Genomic DNA, 13,755 nt, shown 5'->3' on the forward strand with positions numbered 1-13,755 from the left:
AGACACGCAGTGGCAGCCCGGGCTGAAGCAACACAGTCCAGCCAGTTGTTTTGAGAGCTCCACTCACTTTACCCTCCCCCCAGCCATATTACTAAAGCTCAAATGGGGCTGACCTCTCACTCTCCTCCCTTCGCTCTGTGTCTCTCAGTAGCTTGGCTTTCTCTTCCACATTTTCCAGTCTTTGCTTTGGGCTTCAGAATAGCATGTGTATACACTATTGCGTCCAGTATCCCCCCCCTCTCTCCTGCAGACACAGTCGGTGTTTTCAGCCCTATCACCATTGCAACATGTTGTGGACTAATCTCTGGAAATATACTCATTAAATAGCTACGGCTCTATGGCATGTGGAATTGTTTTGTGTGTGAGATCGTGGGTCTGAGTGTTAGCAGTTGTTGTGTGTGTGTTCCTTCAGGCAGTTATCTGGACAGTGTGGTATGTTTGTAGCAGAGCAGCTCTGGCAGCCATTGTCTGTTGTTGAGGCTAGGCCCTAGGATTGGCCGTGACTGCTCTCCCAACTCCAAGGAGATTCTTGGATCTCAAACCCTGGCCGTTGGGCTTCAAAGCTGGACTCGAGTCTACAGAGACTGTAGTTGAAATCAACACGGGCCAGTTTCTCAAACTTGTCAGAAGTATGACTTGCCTTCTCATGCACGTGTGCACACCACTCCTCATGAACAAAGTCCAGTGTTTGGTTTTCCCCTGGTGATGTTGAAATACCACACATCTAGTAGGGATTTGTTTTAAAAGACGGTGTTAGTATATTCACTTCAAATAGCCAAACATGTGAAAAGAACACTTCCTTTGTCCTGAGCTGCCCCTGCTTACTGTCAGGATGGGGAGGCTTGAACTCTCACCTCTGACTTTTTGCATGTTTAGGTCAACTCCTATATCCTGTTTTACTCGTATTTCTTCTCATCAACTTGGCCATATCATAAAACATAACCCCTATATAAGAACAACAGGAATGTTAGCCAGAAAGAGAGCTAGCTAGCTAGTACTTGTAGGCCTGTGTCCTGCAGTGTGTTTGGATGTGAAGCTACAGGCTAGTTGGCCCATGTCGGTCTGTGTGCTGACTGTGCTCTTTAAGCCTGGTCTTTCTGGTACGGCTCACCTAAAAGCCGTGCTGATTAGTATCTCTGGATTTTTGTGAAGCTTTTGTGCCAGGTTTTGTGCCTCAATCAGCAGTTTTTACTCATGTGTCGCCTGCCTTCTCAATCTCCCATCGTGCTGAGTCAAACCTAATTAGCCAGGATAGATGCAGCCGTTACAAATGAGCAGTGTGGCCCCCCAGTGTGGCTCAACACAAGTCGTGTAAACACGGCTGGTTTTGGGGAACCGGTCTCATTCACCAGAGAAACTCTGCTAAACATGTCTGTTAACACACAGACAAACATTGGAGTAGTAACTGGAGACATTGCGCCTGGGGGGGCCACTGTAGGACAAACACACACACTCTTTGGTGGGAGACCCTGGAGGGGCCCAGAGCTGCAGCACCCTCTTTGGTGGGAGACCCTGGAGGGGCCCAGAGCTGCAGCACCCTCTTTGGTGGGAGACCCTGGAGGGGCCCAGAGCTGCAGCAACCTCTTTGGTGGGAGACCCTGGAGGGGCCCAGAGCTGCTGCAGAGAACCAAAAGGGAAAGAAAATGAGGAGCAGACACAAACTTCAGCGTTTCCCTTCCTCTCTCTGCAGACAGGCCTCACTCAAGCCTCACTACCTCCTGCAAAGAGGCTCTTCAAATGGATCAGAAATGGCCCAGGCTCCCCACATGCCTAGCAAACCTTCATTTAAGTCTAAGTAACTAAGATTTCTGGGTTTGACTGTGAATGGCCAAACCTTTGGTGGCGTGTTGGTGCTCCCCGCAGTCTGTCCCCCCATGTGGCAGGGATTAAAGGTCCAGTTTGGTCCTGTTAGACTTTACTACTTCCCCAGTCATAAATGTACAATTCCTGGACACATTGGACTGACTGGCAGCTCCCTGTCCTGCCTATGTGTGTGAACGGGTGACTTCTATTCCAGCTCAATGTCAGCAGGTAGTAAATTACCTCATTGGTGTACATTTTTAAAATTTTAAAAACCAGTTGGCTGTCTCTGCCGTGTCCAAGGCTCCAAACTTATGTCACATCCTGCCCAGCTGCCCCTGGCAGGCGGGGCTATGGATATTTGCACAAGAGCATTTGTGTGCTTCTGCCTCGCTATGGCCAGGGCAAACACACTTACAGGAAGCCTCAAATACTGACATACTGACACAGGATGAACTTGTTATGGCGTTCTTAAAATACCTGGTCTTCTCTCCCCTGCCTACAGACATAGCTGTCTCTTCTCGTTGAGTCTTGTGCATGCCCTGAGGGCATGAGGGGGCCACCACATTACCACAAGGTAGGAGCCATGTGTTTTTGGCCGAGTCATCCTGCTTGAGATGTTTCAGAAGTGTGGGCTTGGGTGCCTTTCAATGACTGGTAGCTTTAACAGTCTCACCTTTGTTGGCATGAGGTCAGCAGAGCCTGGCCCATGGCCTGTGGTGAAACTGAAGTCCTGTCTTTGGTAATCCCTCCCAATGTATGAATAATTGTGGAAGCATCCTCTTTCAAGAGGAATATAACCAGCTCCCTAAGAGCTGCGGCAAAGCGCTAGAGCTTGGCTTCTCAGGCTCAAAGTTTCCCTTTTAAGGTCAACATAGTGTGCACCCTACGAGTGGTGGAAAACCTCCGGTCAACCCTAGAGGGAGAGAGATCCTCCACAGACAGATTAATGGCGTTTTTAATGTGCAGTGTGTTTGCTAGTAGTAGGGGCTCTTATCAGTGACTGAAAGGAAACGTCTCGCTCATTTGATGGTAGGTGCACAAAAGGGAGATCAGTGAGTTTGGCGTTATCACTTTTAGGTTTTTATTTTGTTTATTTCAATCAGAATTTAAAGCTCCGTAAGGATTCTAAATACGACAGTTCACATTCATGTTGAATTGAACCCTGGCATGATATCCTCAGATGTCCATAGTCTACCCAACCAAGAGCTTACCCTGCCAGAGACTGATCTGTGTTACCCATGAGTGATGTCTTGTGTGTTTTAGCATGGCCCGGCTTAAAGTGAGTGTACTTTGTCACTGTGCGGTCGGGGGATTTTCTTAGTAAGATTACAAGCCTGTATTCAAGCCCCATTTAAGAGGGAGTGCTCTGCTCTCCATTCTGGATTAGTCCAATCCCTGGATTCCTGCTGTGAGAACCAACAGAGTTCTGATTTTAACAGACACGTCACCATCCCCCACCCGTCCATCCCAGTGAGTCCTGGCCCCTTAATCTGGCCTCACTTCCTGTTTTGTCCTGGCACCTCCAGCCCTTGGCCTGGCCTGGGCTCTAGTGTCATCCACTTCAGTCGGTATGTTAACTTGAGATTCTTGCTGTCCCATTTCTAGCTGCTTAGATTGACAGACATAAAATAGTTTGCAGATGTAACATATATTTTCTTAACCTATGACTATTGCTATCTCTTGGCGAGTGATGCACAGTTCGGTGAATGTTGCTGCCGACTAACCAACCCTCATTAACCGGTCAACAAACAGTTACATTTTTCCCAAACAGTAAAATGACGTGTCCTACAGACATTGTTATGCTTGCATACAAGGAACTGACATTTTTCGTTAAGAGTTTAATGAAAACATGCAACAGTAGAAGCCTATCATCTTAGTCAAAAGGCTATATTATTGAACATGCAACTCCTGTAATGAAGCCGCTAATAAAACATCATTTTCAAACATTTGCGAAAATGCCATTCTTGGGGAAACACTGTTCTAAATAGAGCACCTAATGCCAGCCGAGCTGAAAACACTGTTCTAAACGGAGCACCTAATGCCAGCCGAGCTGAAAACGCTGTTCTAAACAGAGCACCTAATGCCAGCCGAGCTGAAAATGTGAGATAATGACAAAGTGACAGATGAAAATTTCAGTTAGAAACTTAGAGGTGAACTCTAATAACAACATCTAGGATGGGTTGTTAATATGACCTGGATTGGTCCTTTGGTTTCTCAACAATGAAAGAAAGTTGATATGAAAACCAATAGAACAGCAGAGAAATGCTGGTTAATGACAGCAGGAAGTCTTTAGAAAATAATTGCCTTCATGTTTCGATGGTTGGATTTTGGCAAGGCTACTTTGAAGCCAGGTAAGACATTTCTCATTTGAAGTAAACCGTTCAGGCTTCAAACTCCCTCTAAGACTGAAATCATGTTATTCTCTTGGTGGATTGTATTTATCATCATTAGTCATTTAGGTCAACATTGGATCATTCAGAGATCCTCACTGAACTTCTGGAGAGAGTTTGCTGCACTGAAAGTAAAGGGGCTGAATAATTTTGCACGTCCAATTTTTCAGTTTTTGATTTGTTAAAAAAGTTTGAAATATCCAATAAATGTCGTTCCACTTCATGATTGTGTCCCACTTGTTGTTGATTCTTCACAAAAAAATACAGTTTTATATCTTTATGTTTGAAGCCTGAAATGTGGCAAAAGGTCGCAAAGTTCAAGGGGGCCGAATACTTTCGCAAGGCACTATATATATATATATACTTTTCCACAATACCACTGAGCCTAACTACTGGGGTGTGTGGTCCTCTTGAGTCAACTTGTTATCACCATTTGTGCTAGTGGACTCTCAATTATATTTGAACAACTGCCATGGAACAAATGTGAGCGAGGGGCTAGGTGACAGCGACACAGGAATGTAACCGATGTGGCACAACTGAAGGCCTTTAAAAGCCCCTCTATCTTTCAAATCCTGATAAACCCCTGCCCTCAGTTGGGACAAAGCTAGGGTTGTGGTTGGCTGTGGGGGGTGGTTGTGAGGGGCTGGGGGGGGTTGTGAGGGGCTGTGGCTGGGGGGGGCTGTGGCTGGGGGGCTGTGAGGGGCTGTGGCTGGGGGGGGCTGTGAGGGGCTGTGTCTGGGGGGTGGTGTGGCTGGGGGCTGTGGCTGGGGGAGGGGGGGGTTGTGAGGGGCTGTGGATGGGGGAGGGGGTGGTTGTGAGGGGCTGTGGCTGGGGGAGGGGGTGGTTGTGAGGGGCTGTGGCTGGGGGGTTGTGAGGGGCTGTGGCTGGGGGTACAGGGGTAGGAGAGACTGGCATGGTGTGGGGCTTTGACCTTTGAAAGGTTGCATTAAGATACTGTGTTGGGGCAATAGGACAACCTGAGTGGGGAAGATGACTCCCTACACCAGATCTCATTAGGAATGTTAAACGCCAACTAACAGCTCCGTAACTAATCCTTCGGTTTTCTTTTGTTTTGTAGGATTCTTTGGACCTCCCTACTGCAGCCCTTTTTAAAGCAGGATTTTAACGTCACCCATCCGCAGACAGCCATGGAATCGGTATGTATTTTACATTCTCTCCACTTTGTCTCTGGAGCCATCTCTGTTTCTTGGTCCCTGTGTTTGTCACGACGTACTGAAGGTTTGAACACGCTGTATAATGTTTTGAAACGTTGTTTACAGAAAGGGGGTTGTTTTCTAAGGCTGTACTCCAGTAAGCTTGTTGTTTTGACTCCTCAGATTTCTCCAAACTGTCTCGGATGCTAAATAAATGACACTCATATGACACCATAGAGAGGGTTTGCTGTGGAACTGCCTACCGGTCTGTGTGTATGGCTATAGACTTTCAAGCCATGGGTTGAGCCAGTCTCTCTAGCTATGAGAGAGAGAGTGGGAGAGGGCCAGACAGGAGCAGTGCTAGTACCAGCTGGCAGCTTTAAAGCCCTGCACTTTCAACTGGAATGTGTGTTTTAAGAGCAGGACTTAGTGCATGCCCAGGCCCTGCCTTCCTGTCCCTTTGTTAAAGGGGTTCTGTGTTTTAGCTGGTGTGGGCTTGTGTGGGTGCATGGTTGTTTGTGTGGCGAGCAACTTGGTTTGGAAAGTAGGTCACCGCTCCCGTAGAGCTCAGTGTCACTAATGAAGTGTCCCTCTCCCGCATGCGACTCATGTGACCGTGCTGCTCGATCAGTAAGTAGTGGCAGCCCACGCCTCTGAAGTGACGGCCGCCTTTTCCCCACGGCACACACAGAGACTTTCAGCATGGGCGCTGAACAATCGATCTTCCCTCCCTACTCTCATTTTGCTCCACTCTTCCTTCTGTAGCCTTCTCTTTAGCCAGATGCTCTGTGCAACGGATGCTGGTGGTGTTTACCTCCTGAAATCATACCGGATCTGCTTACTGTCAGTGGAAACTGATCAAAAAAGCCCATTATGCTGCAGTACGGCCCCCCCACCCCCACCTCTCCTCATGTGATGCCAGTCACATGGTTTCCAGGCACCAGTAGAGTAAATCAGAATCAGATTTTATTTTTAACTGCTCTACATCCTCCACTTTGCCAATGGTTAGCAGAAACAGACGTAGGTTACGGTGTACGTCTCTCTCCCTGTGTTTCATGCTCTGTTGCCTCTCTCCTCTCTTTCGCTCTTTGCCACTCCCTGTCTCATGCTCTCTCCACTCTTCCTTTCTATCTCTCTTGCTCGCTCTCTGTTTCTCGCTCTCTGTTTCTCGCTCTCTGTCTCTCGCTCTCTGTCTCTCGCTCTCTGTCTCTCGCTCTCTGTGTGTAGCCTGCTCCCAGCCCTCGGCAGTGCTGATATTACTCTCAGCGTTATCTGCTGGTTGGGAGTTGTGCTGTGTTGGACGGTAGTGCAGATGAAAGGGTGTCTCTCCTGTGAATGCTCTCCCTGCACCTTTTTGCCTCTGCTCATTACCAGCTTGTTTTTTCACTCTCTCCCTCTCCCTCCTCCCCTTTTCCAAAGTAGGCCTGTTCTTCAATAGGATTAGTCTGCAGCACTCTGAACAGGAAAGTGGGCCCTGCCAGTCATATTACATAACTCTCATAGCCAGGCTTGAGACAACTATAGGGGCTTTGTTCCTCAAGACCCTGCTCCCACCCGCCTACCTCTCCCCCTGGCAGGCCACATGCTAATGCTCTATTGAAAGAGTCTGTGTGCTCCAAACAGGCATGACTCTGTGGCCAGGGAGGAGAGAAACTCTGCATCATTACCCTGCAAATTGGCATTTCACTCATATCTTTCGCTGAGGAATGTGAACTCGAGGCAGAAGAAAGCGGGAACTTTGTTGTGATTAGGTTTTCTTGTAAGCACGTTGAATGATGAGATGATATAGGAGGTTGTGGACCGTCCAAAGGATTGAACCTTTACGGTGTTGGCGTGCCAAATGTATTGTTTTTCTCTCCCTTCTGACTAGACTAGTGTGCCCCGTTAACCACTTAGGTTGCAGACCTGTATTGTTGTGGTTACATTGTTCTGTGACATAGTCCCATGTCTCGTGATTCTGTAGCTTATCTGAGCAGAAGTTTGAAGGTTTGTACATTAGTAGGCTTGTTGCACAATGTGAAGAGCAGGATTGGTAGGGGCTAAAATTATGCCTTTGCCCGAAGCACCGAAGAGGAACCATTCTTTAAGATGATATCCAAGCGTGTGTTGTCATTGTGCCATTAATCAGCGCAGCTGCGGATCGGCTGAGGTTCATGTTCAAACACCCTGAAAGGAAGTGTCAACGAGCTCTCTCATCCCACTGCAGAGGGAGCGATGTTGGTAGCTATGGTGGGTATCGCCAATACGTGACAACTCCAATCGGCGTTACGGTCTGGCTGATGGAAAACGCCTCCATAGATTTCTCAACTAACCTGCAATTGCTGACACTTTGTTTGTTCTCGAAATCAGGGAAAAGTGTATCTTATAAATGTGCAGGTGGTTACAAAAACCAGAGACAATTCTGAAAGATATGAAATCCATGTTTTGTATTGAGTGAGAAATGCCTCTTGCATATGTAGATCTTTGTTTTGGTCGCACTGTGTGACGTGCTGTCATCTTCTACACTTGGCCGAGCCACACGGACAACCCTAGTTCCTGCCTAGTTCCTGCTGGGAAATGCTAGATGTGCGGCAGTTAAGATGGCGAGGAACCTACTCGGCAGCACAACTTTCCGATTGATCTTTTTGGTAGAACCACATGCAACTGGACACAAGCGTTTATAAGATACTATATTTCCCGAATCGAGAACCAAGTATCGCCAAATGCAGGTTAGTTGAACGATACACAGCAGCGTTTTCCATTAGCCAGACCGTAATGCCGATTTTGGAGGCATCACATATCGGCGATATTCACCGTAGCTAGGCGGTAGGTATCATCCAGCCGTCTTTCTGTCTGTCCACTCACAGGACACAACTATAAATGCGGATTTCGGAAATGTGCGGTCACTAGCTCCAATCAAATATAACCCCTTTGACAAACGGGCTGAGACACTGACCTTTGGGTGTGGCTTGATGGCAGAAACATTGTATTGTGTGTTTGTCTTTGCAGATGGCACAGGTTCAGAGGCGAAGCCCCACTCCTCGGGAGGTGTTGGAGGTAGCCGTAGTAATAAGAAGGTACAGGGAGCCACGTCCGACTCTGCCACGGAAATGTTTTTTGATGGCAGGTTGGGCAAGCGGCGCACTGGGCTTTGGAAATTTGCATCTAGGTGTGAGAATGAAAAGGACAAATAGCGCCAACTACATCGAAAATAGTTTGTGTGCCGACTACAGGGCGCTCTCCCGTGAGGTATGAAGTGGTGGGGAGATGAGATGGGAAGGAAAATATTTCTATCTTCAATATGTCAAAAGAGAACATTGCTTTGAATGCAGTTTGTGTGTAAGCGGAGAACAGGATGTATCCATTTTTTAATGAAGAGATGTTATGCTGCTGGCTTGAAAAGAATGTGCTGCTCAGAGGTCAGTGTTGATTCTCATGCTCTGCTCAAGGGTATGGCTCAGAGCTGCTGACAGCCAGGCAGACCAGTGTTTGTCCCACCACTCCCACACACACTGTCAGAACCAAGCTCACCCACCACAGCAACACAGTGACTGCGGAGGAGAGGGGACTGGCTGTGATGATAGATAGCCAGTGCTACTCTGAAATGGTCAGATTTGTAGTGTCTGTCTGGATGCTGAAGAGTTGGCTGGGTGTTTTGTAGATAGAACATTAAAAACATTCTGTCCCATCTCCCCTTCTCCAGAGCCAAGTTCCCATCAGCGAGTCGTCCATACACTAAGTCTGTGTTTAGATCTTACATCTAATTTTAGAGCTGAGCTTTGGCTTAAGCGCTGAGAATAACAGGATAACAGTAGCCTCTTTACTTTGCCTTTAACCAATAGATATGACAGTGGTGTTGCATTGGACAGGACTAGACAATGGCCTCACGTGATTCTGTTCAATCAGGGTCCAAGAGACCAGATTGACTGGTCCAAGCCTGCTCACTGTCCCTCTGCCTCTCTCCCTCCAGTACAACAACCTCTGAACAGTGCTATCTACCCGCCAGGCACCCAGTGTCTCCCTCTCTGGGCCTCTACTGTACCTGTACCTCCACCCCTCGTCTCCTCAGAGGATCAAACAGTCCCCCGTCAAATATGGAGGGGGGGGAAAACAAAACCCAGTGGAACAAATGATTGTGTTTGTTCTAATGTGAGTTAAAGGGGCCCTCCCACAGCGTCTCCTGGCAGCCTGTGTTTCTGCCTGTTTGCCAGGGTGTTTAGAACTCTGTCTGGGTGGTTTAAAGAACATGGATTGCCATGGAGACATTGTGCATTATTTCTATATCTGACCCTTTCAGCTCAATCTGCAAGCTGTAATTGGATTATTTGTAGTGTAACGTGTTTCATCTCTTTCTCTGTAGAGCGAGAATGGAAATATGAAATATTTGTTTCGCTATATCTGACTGGTAGAGTATAGTGTCAGCTCAGCAGCCTGACTGTGAAAAGGCCTACACCACAGTGCTCTTCTGCACTTTGTTAGTGTTGTATTTACGGGAAAGAACAGCTTGATATGAGTGATGGGACTTAGTGCACATAAATTGGTTATTTCTGCCTTACCTTTCACCTCTTAATTGGTCAACGTCACCAGACTGGTCAGCCCAACTCCAGGGCAGCTAGCCTACTTCTCAATCCACAACACTAGGTTTTTCTTCTATTTCTAACTTTACTGTCGATGTCTGTCTGTGTGAATTGAGTACTCCATATTAAAATGACTAACAGAGAAAATGTATAATCATATTCTAAAATCTATAGAACACGATCAATAAATATCTCTAAACATTGGCTCAGCGATTTGCTTCGATATCATTACTTTTCTTGCTGTTTCACTTGCAGCTGTTGTGTACAATTTCTGAGATGATTGTGTCCATGTTGAAATCGGTGCGGTGAGCGAGCGGGAAAGATGGCAGAAAGAGGAGCCACAACAACCATTATCCTCTTCTCTGTCCTTCCCCCATCTCCTCCCTCCCCCATCCCCGAGTGACGCTGTGGTTTTTCCCCTGACTGCTGCCAGGTCTCTCCCTCCCTCTCTCTTCTCTCGGGATCATGATGACTGAGCTGTTTGTATGGGGCTGGAGATTAGCAGGCTAATGTAGTGTTGAGTGGGAGGGCAGAAGCCGAGGCACGGACACTAGAGGTCAACCGAGTAATCGGAATGGCCGATTAATTGGGGCCGATTTCAAGTTTTCATTACAATCAGAAATCGTTTTTTTGGGGCGCCGATTTAAAAAAAAAAAATATATATATATATATCTATATATATATATTTTAAATAAAAAAAATCTTTACTTTTTATTTAACTAGGCAAGTTAAGAACACATTGTTATTTTCAATGACGGCCTAGGAACGGTGGGTTAACTGCCTCGTTTAGGGGCAGAACGACAGATTTTCACCTTGTCAGCTCGGGGGATCCAATCTTGCAACCTTACAGTTAACTAGTCCAACGTAATAAGGACCTGCCTCTCTCTCGTTGCACTCCACAAGGAGACTGCCTGTTACGCAAATGCAGTAAGCCAAGGTAAGTTGCTAGCTAGCATTACACTTATCTTAAAAACAATCAATCATAATCACTAGTTAACTAAACATGGTTGATGATATTACTAGATATTATCTAGCGTGTCCTGCATTGGATATAATCTGACTGAGCATACAAGTATCTAAGTATCTGACTGAGCGGTGGTAGGCAGAAGCAGGCGCGTAAACATTCATTCAAACCGCACTTTCGTGCATTTTGCCAGCAGCTCTTCGTTGTGCGTCAAGCATTGCGCTGTTTATGACTTCAAGCCTATCAACTCCTGAGATGAGGCTGGTGTAACCGAAGTGAAATGGCTAGCTAGTTAGCGCGCGCTAATAGCGTTTCAAACATCACTCTCTCTGAGCCTTCTAGTAGTTATTCCCCTTGCTCTGCATGGGTAACGCTGTTTCGATGGTGGCTGTTGTGTTGCTGGTTCGAGCCCAGGGAGGAGCGAGGAGAGGGACGGAAGCTATACTGTTACACTGGCAATACTAAAGTGCCTATAAGAACATCCAATAGTCAAAGGTTAATGAAATACAAATGGTATAGAGGGAAATAGTCCTATAATTCCTATAATAACTACAACCTAAAACTTCTTACCTGGGAATATTGAAGACTCATGTTGAAAGGAACCACCAGCTTTCATATGTTCTCATGTTCTGAGCAAGGAACTGAAATGTTAGCTTTCTTACATAGTACATATTGCACTTTTACTTTCTTCTCCAACACTTTGTTTTTGCATTATTTAAACCAAATTGAACATGTTTCATTATTTACTTGAGGCTAAATTGATTTTATTGATGTATTATATTACGTTAAAATGAGTGTTAAATGGGCCTCCCGGGTGGCGCAGTGGTTAAGGGTGCTGTACTGCAGCGCCCGCTGTGCCATCAGAGACTCTGGGTTCGCACCCAGGCTCTGTCGTAACCGGTCGCGACCGGGAGGTCCATGGGGCGACGCACAATTGGCCTAGCGTCGTCCGGGTTAGGGAGGGCTTGGTCGGTAGGGATGTCCTTGTCTCATTGCGTCTCATCGCGTCTCATTGTGTATCGGAGGACGCATGACTTTCAACCTTCGTCTCTCCCGAGCCCGTACGGGAGTTGTAGCGATGAGACAAGATAGTAGCTACTAAAATAATTGGACACCACGAAATTGGGGAGAAAAGGGGGTAAAAATTCCACAAAAAAATAAAATAAAATAACGAGTGTTGTCATTTATTATTATTATTATTATTATTTATTGTCATTATTACAAATACAAATCGGCCGATTTAATCGGCATTGGCTTTTTTGTTCCTCCAATAATCTGTATCGGTATCGATAAATCATAATCGGCCGACCTCTTAACGGACACCCACAGTGATGGGGCCTGTGCCTGCTGAACAACATTGGACCTGGGCTGTCCTGGGGGAGCCTGACAGCATCAGGGTAAGCTATACCCTTGTAGTGGTGAATGGAATGTATTGAGTTTGTATTAAATACACACACAGCCTAATCTCTTGCACTGAGTGCTCTGCTAGTAGACGGGCCTATTTTAGGGAGCCACTTATTAAAGGTTGAATGAGTGGAGTAGCTTGTTCCCTCGTCTCTGGTTTCTCACCATAATGGCAGCCATAATGGCTCCGTTTCTGATTTATGTCAGGCGGGATCTGATTTCAGGAAACTCTGTTTTTTTCTTCTTCCAGTAATCTGAATTCCCTGTGCTCCCCACCCAGTCCACCTCTCAGGGGAGCCTGGAGCAAAGTGCTCGGGCCTGGGTGGACAGAACCGTAGCATGGCAGCCCAGCCCACTGGCAGTTGCAACCCAATCCTGCTCTCAGCTTTTTGGTTCAGTCCGCTGTCACTCCAGCAGCCAGAGCACTGTGACCTTGGTTTCAAGTAGCCCTGGCTTGGTAGTAAGCCAATACCACTCCTGGGATGGTGTGACCTTGTTCACCAGCCCACTGTACGTCTGCATGCCTCTCTCCCCCCTTTGGCAGAAGGGGCGACCTTTGCTTGCTGTGATAATTCAATGCAAAAACAAGAAATTGAGTCATTGGCTGGTCGTTGGGCCTGTCCTGCTTGTGGTTGCATAAAGGCTGTTGAATGTTGTATTAACCTGTCCCGGGCTCTGATCTGAGAGGCTCTGAGTCAGAGCTATCTGTCTTATGTGATTGTTTATGTGGTTCCCTGTGTGGGCTACAGCAAAATACTGTTACGTCAGCATCAAATGAGCTCCCTCTAGTCTAGTACACCTGTCATTTGGCCACTTGGCTTGGTTGGAACTGTGAAATTACTTTTCCCCTTTTTTCAATCAACTGATTGGAGCCCTGGCCAATCAGTGGGTTTGTGTCGTGTTGCTGATACAGGGATGGAACGGAACGTTTTATTGTCTGAATGAACGGGAACTGCTCAGTAGCTAGGCTAACTGATATGCTTTCTTAGTGAAATCCTATGGCTTCTTTTGGGGTTGAGGTTTGTTTGGGTTGTGTCAAATCACTGTTGTCCAGTGCTGGTTGGTGAGCCACATACTTGTTGTCACAGAGTGGTAAAAGCCTTACGTAAACACAATGGGTACTAGCAGTGTATCTGACTGAACAACAAAGACCTATAGGTCAGCAGCTGGACCAGTCTCTCGTCAGCATCCTGTTAAATTATGATGTTGCTGAAGTGGATAGCAGCAGTCTTAGTGGCTCCTGGTCAATTCTGCACTCCAGCCACCCAGGCCATAGAATTCTCTCTGCTACCGCACAGCAAGCACTACCGGTGCACCAAGTCTGAAACCAACAGGAACCTGAACAGCTTCTACCCACAAGCCGTATGACTGTTAATCAAGGCTACTAAAATAGCTAATCAAATGACTAGTCGGACTACCTGCATTGCCCCCTTTTTTTCTTTTCTAACACTCTTGCGCTGACTCTCTGCTCACACACACACACA

The 13,755-nt window shown here is 46.7% G+C and overlaps 1 protein-coding gene across 3 annotated transcripts in view; it reads left to right on the top strand.

Annotated features, from left to right (window-relative positions):
• Nucleotides 1-13,755, top strand: part of LOC115113595 (ankyrin repeat domain-containing protein 11-like) — a 142,279-nt gene that overhangs the window by 25,120 nt on the left and 103,404 nt on the right. For all 3 annotated transcript variants that reach the window (XM_065013028.1, XM_065013030.1, XM_065013029.1), the window contains exon 2: nucleotides 5,272-5,350. The gene's annotated coding sequence lies outside the window, so the exon portion shown is untranslated. The remainder of the gene's footprint in view (nucleotides 1-5,271; nucleotides 5,351-13,755) is intronic.

This window comes from Oncorhynchus nerka, linkage group LG28 (genome assembly GCF_034236695.1).
Source record: "Oncorhynchus nerka isolate Pitt River linkage group LG28, Oner_Uvic_2.0, whole genome shotgun sequence".
Taxonomy (NCBI): domain Eukaryota; kingdom Metazoa; phylum Chordata; class Actinopteri; order Salmoniformes; family Salmonidae; genus Oncorhynchus; species Oncorhynchus nerka.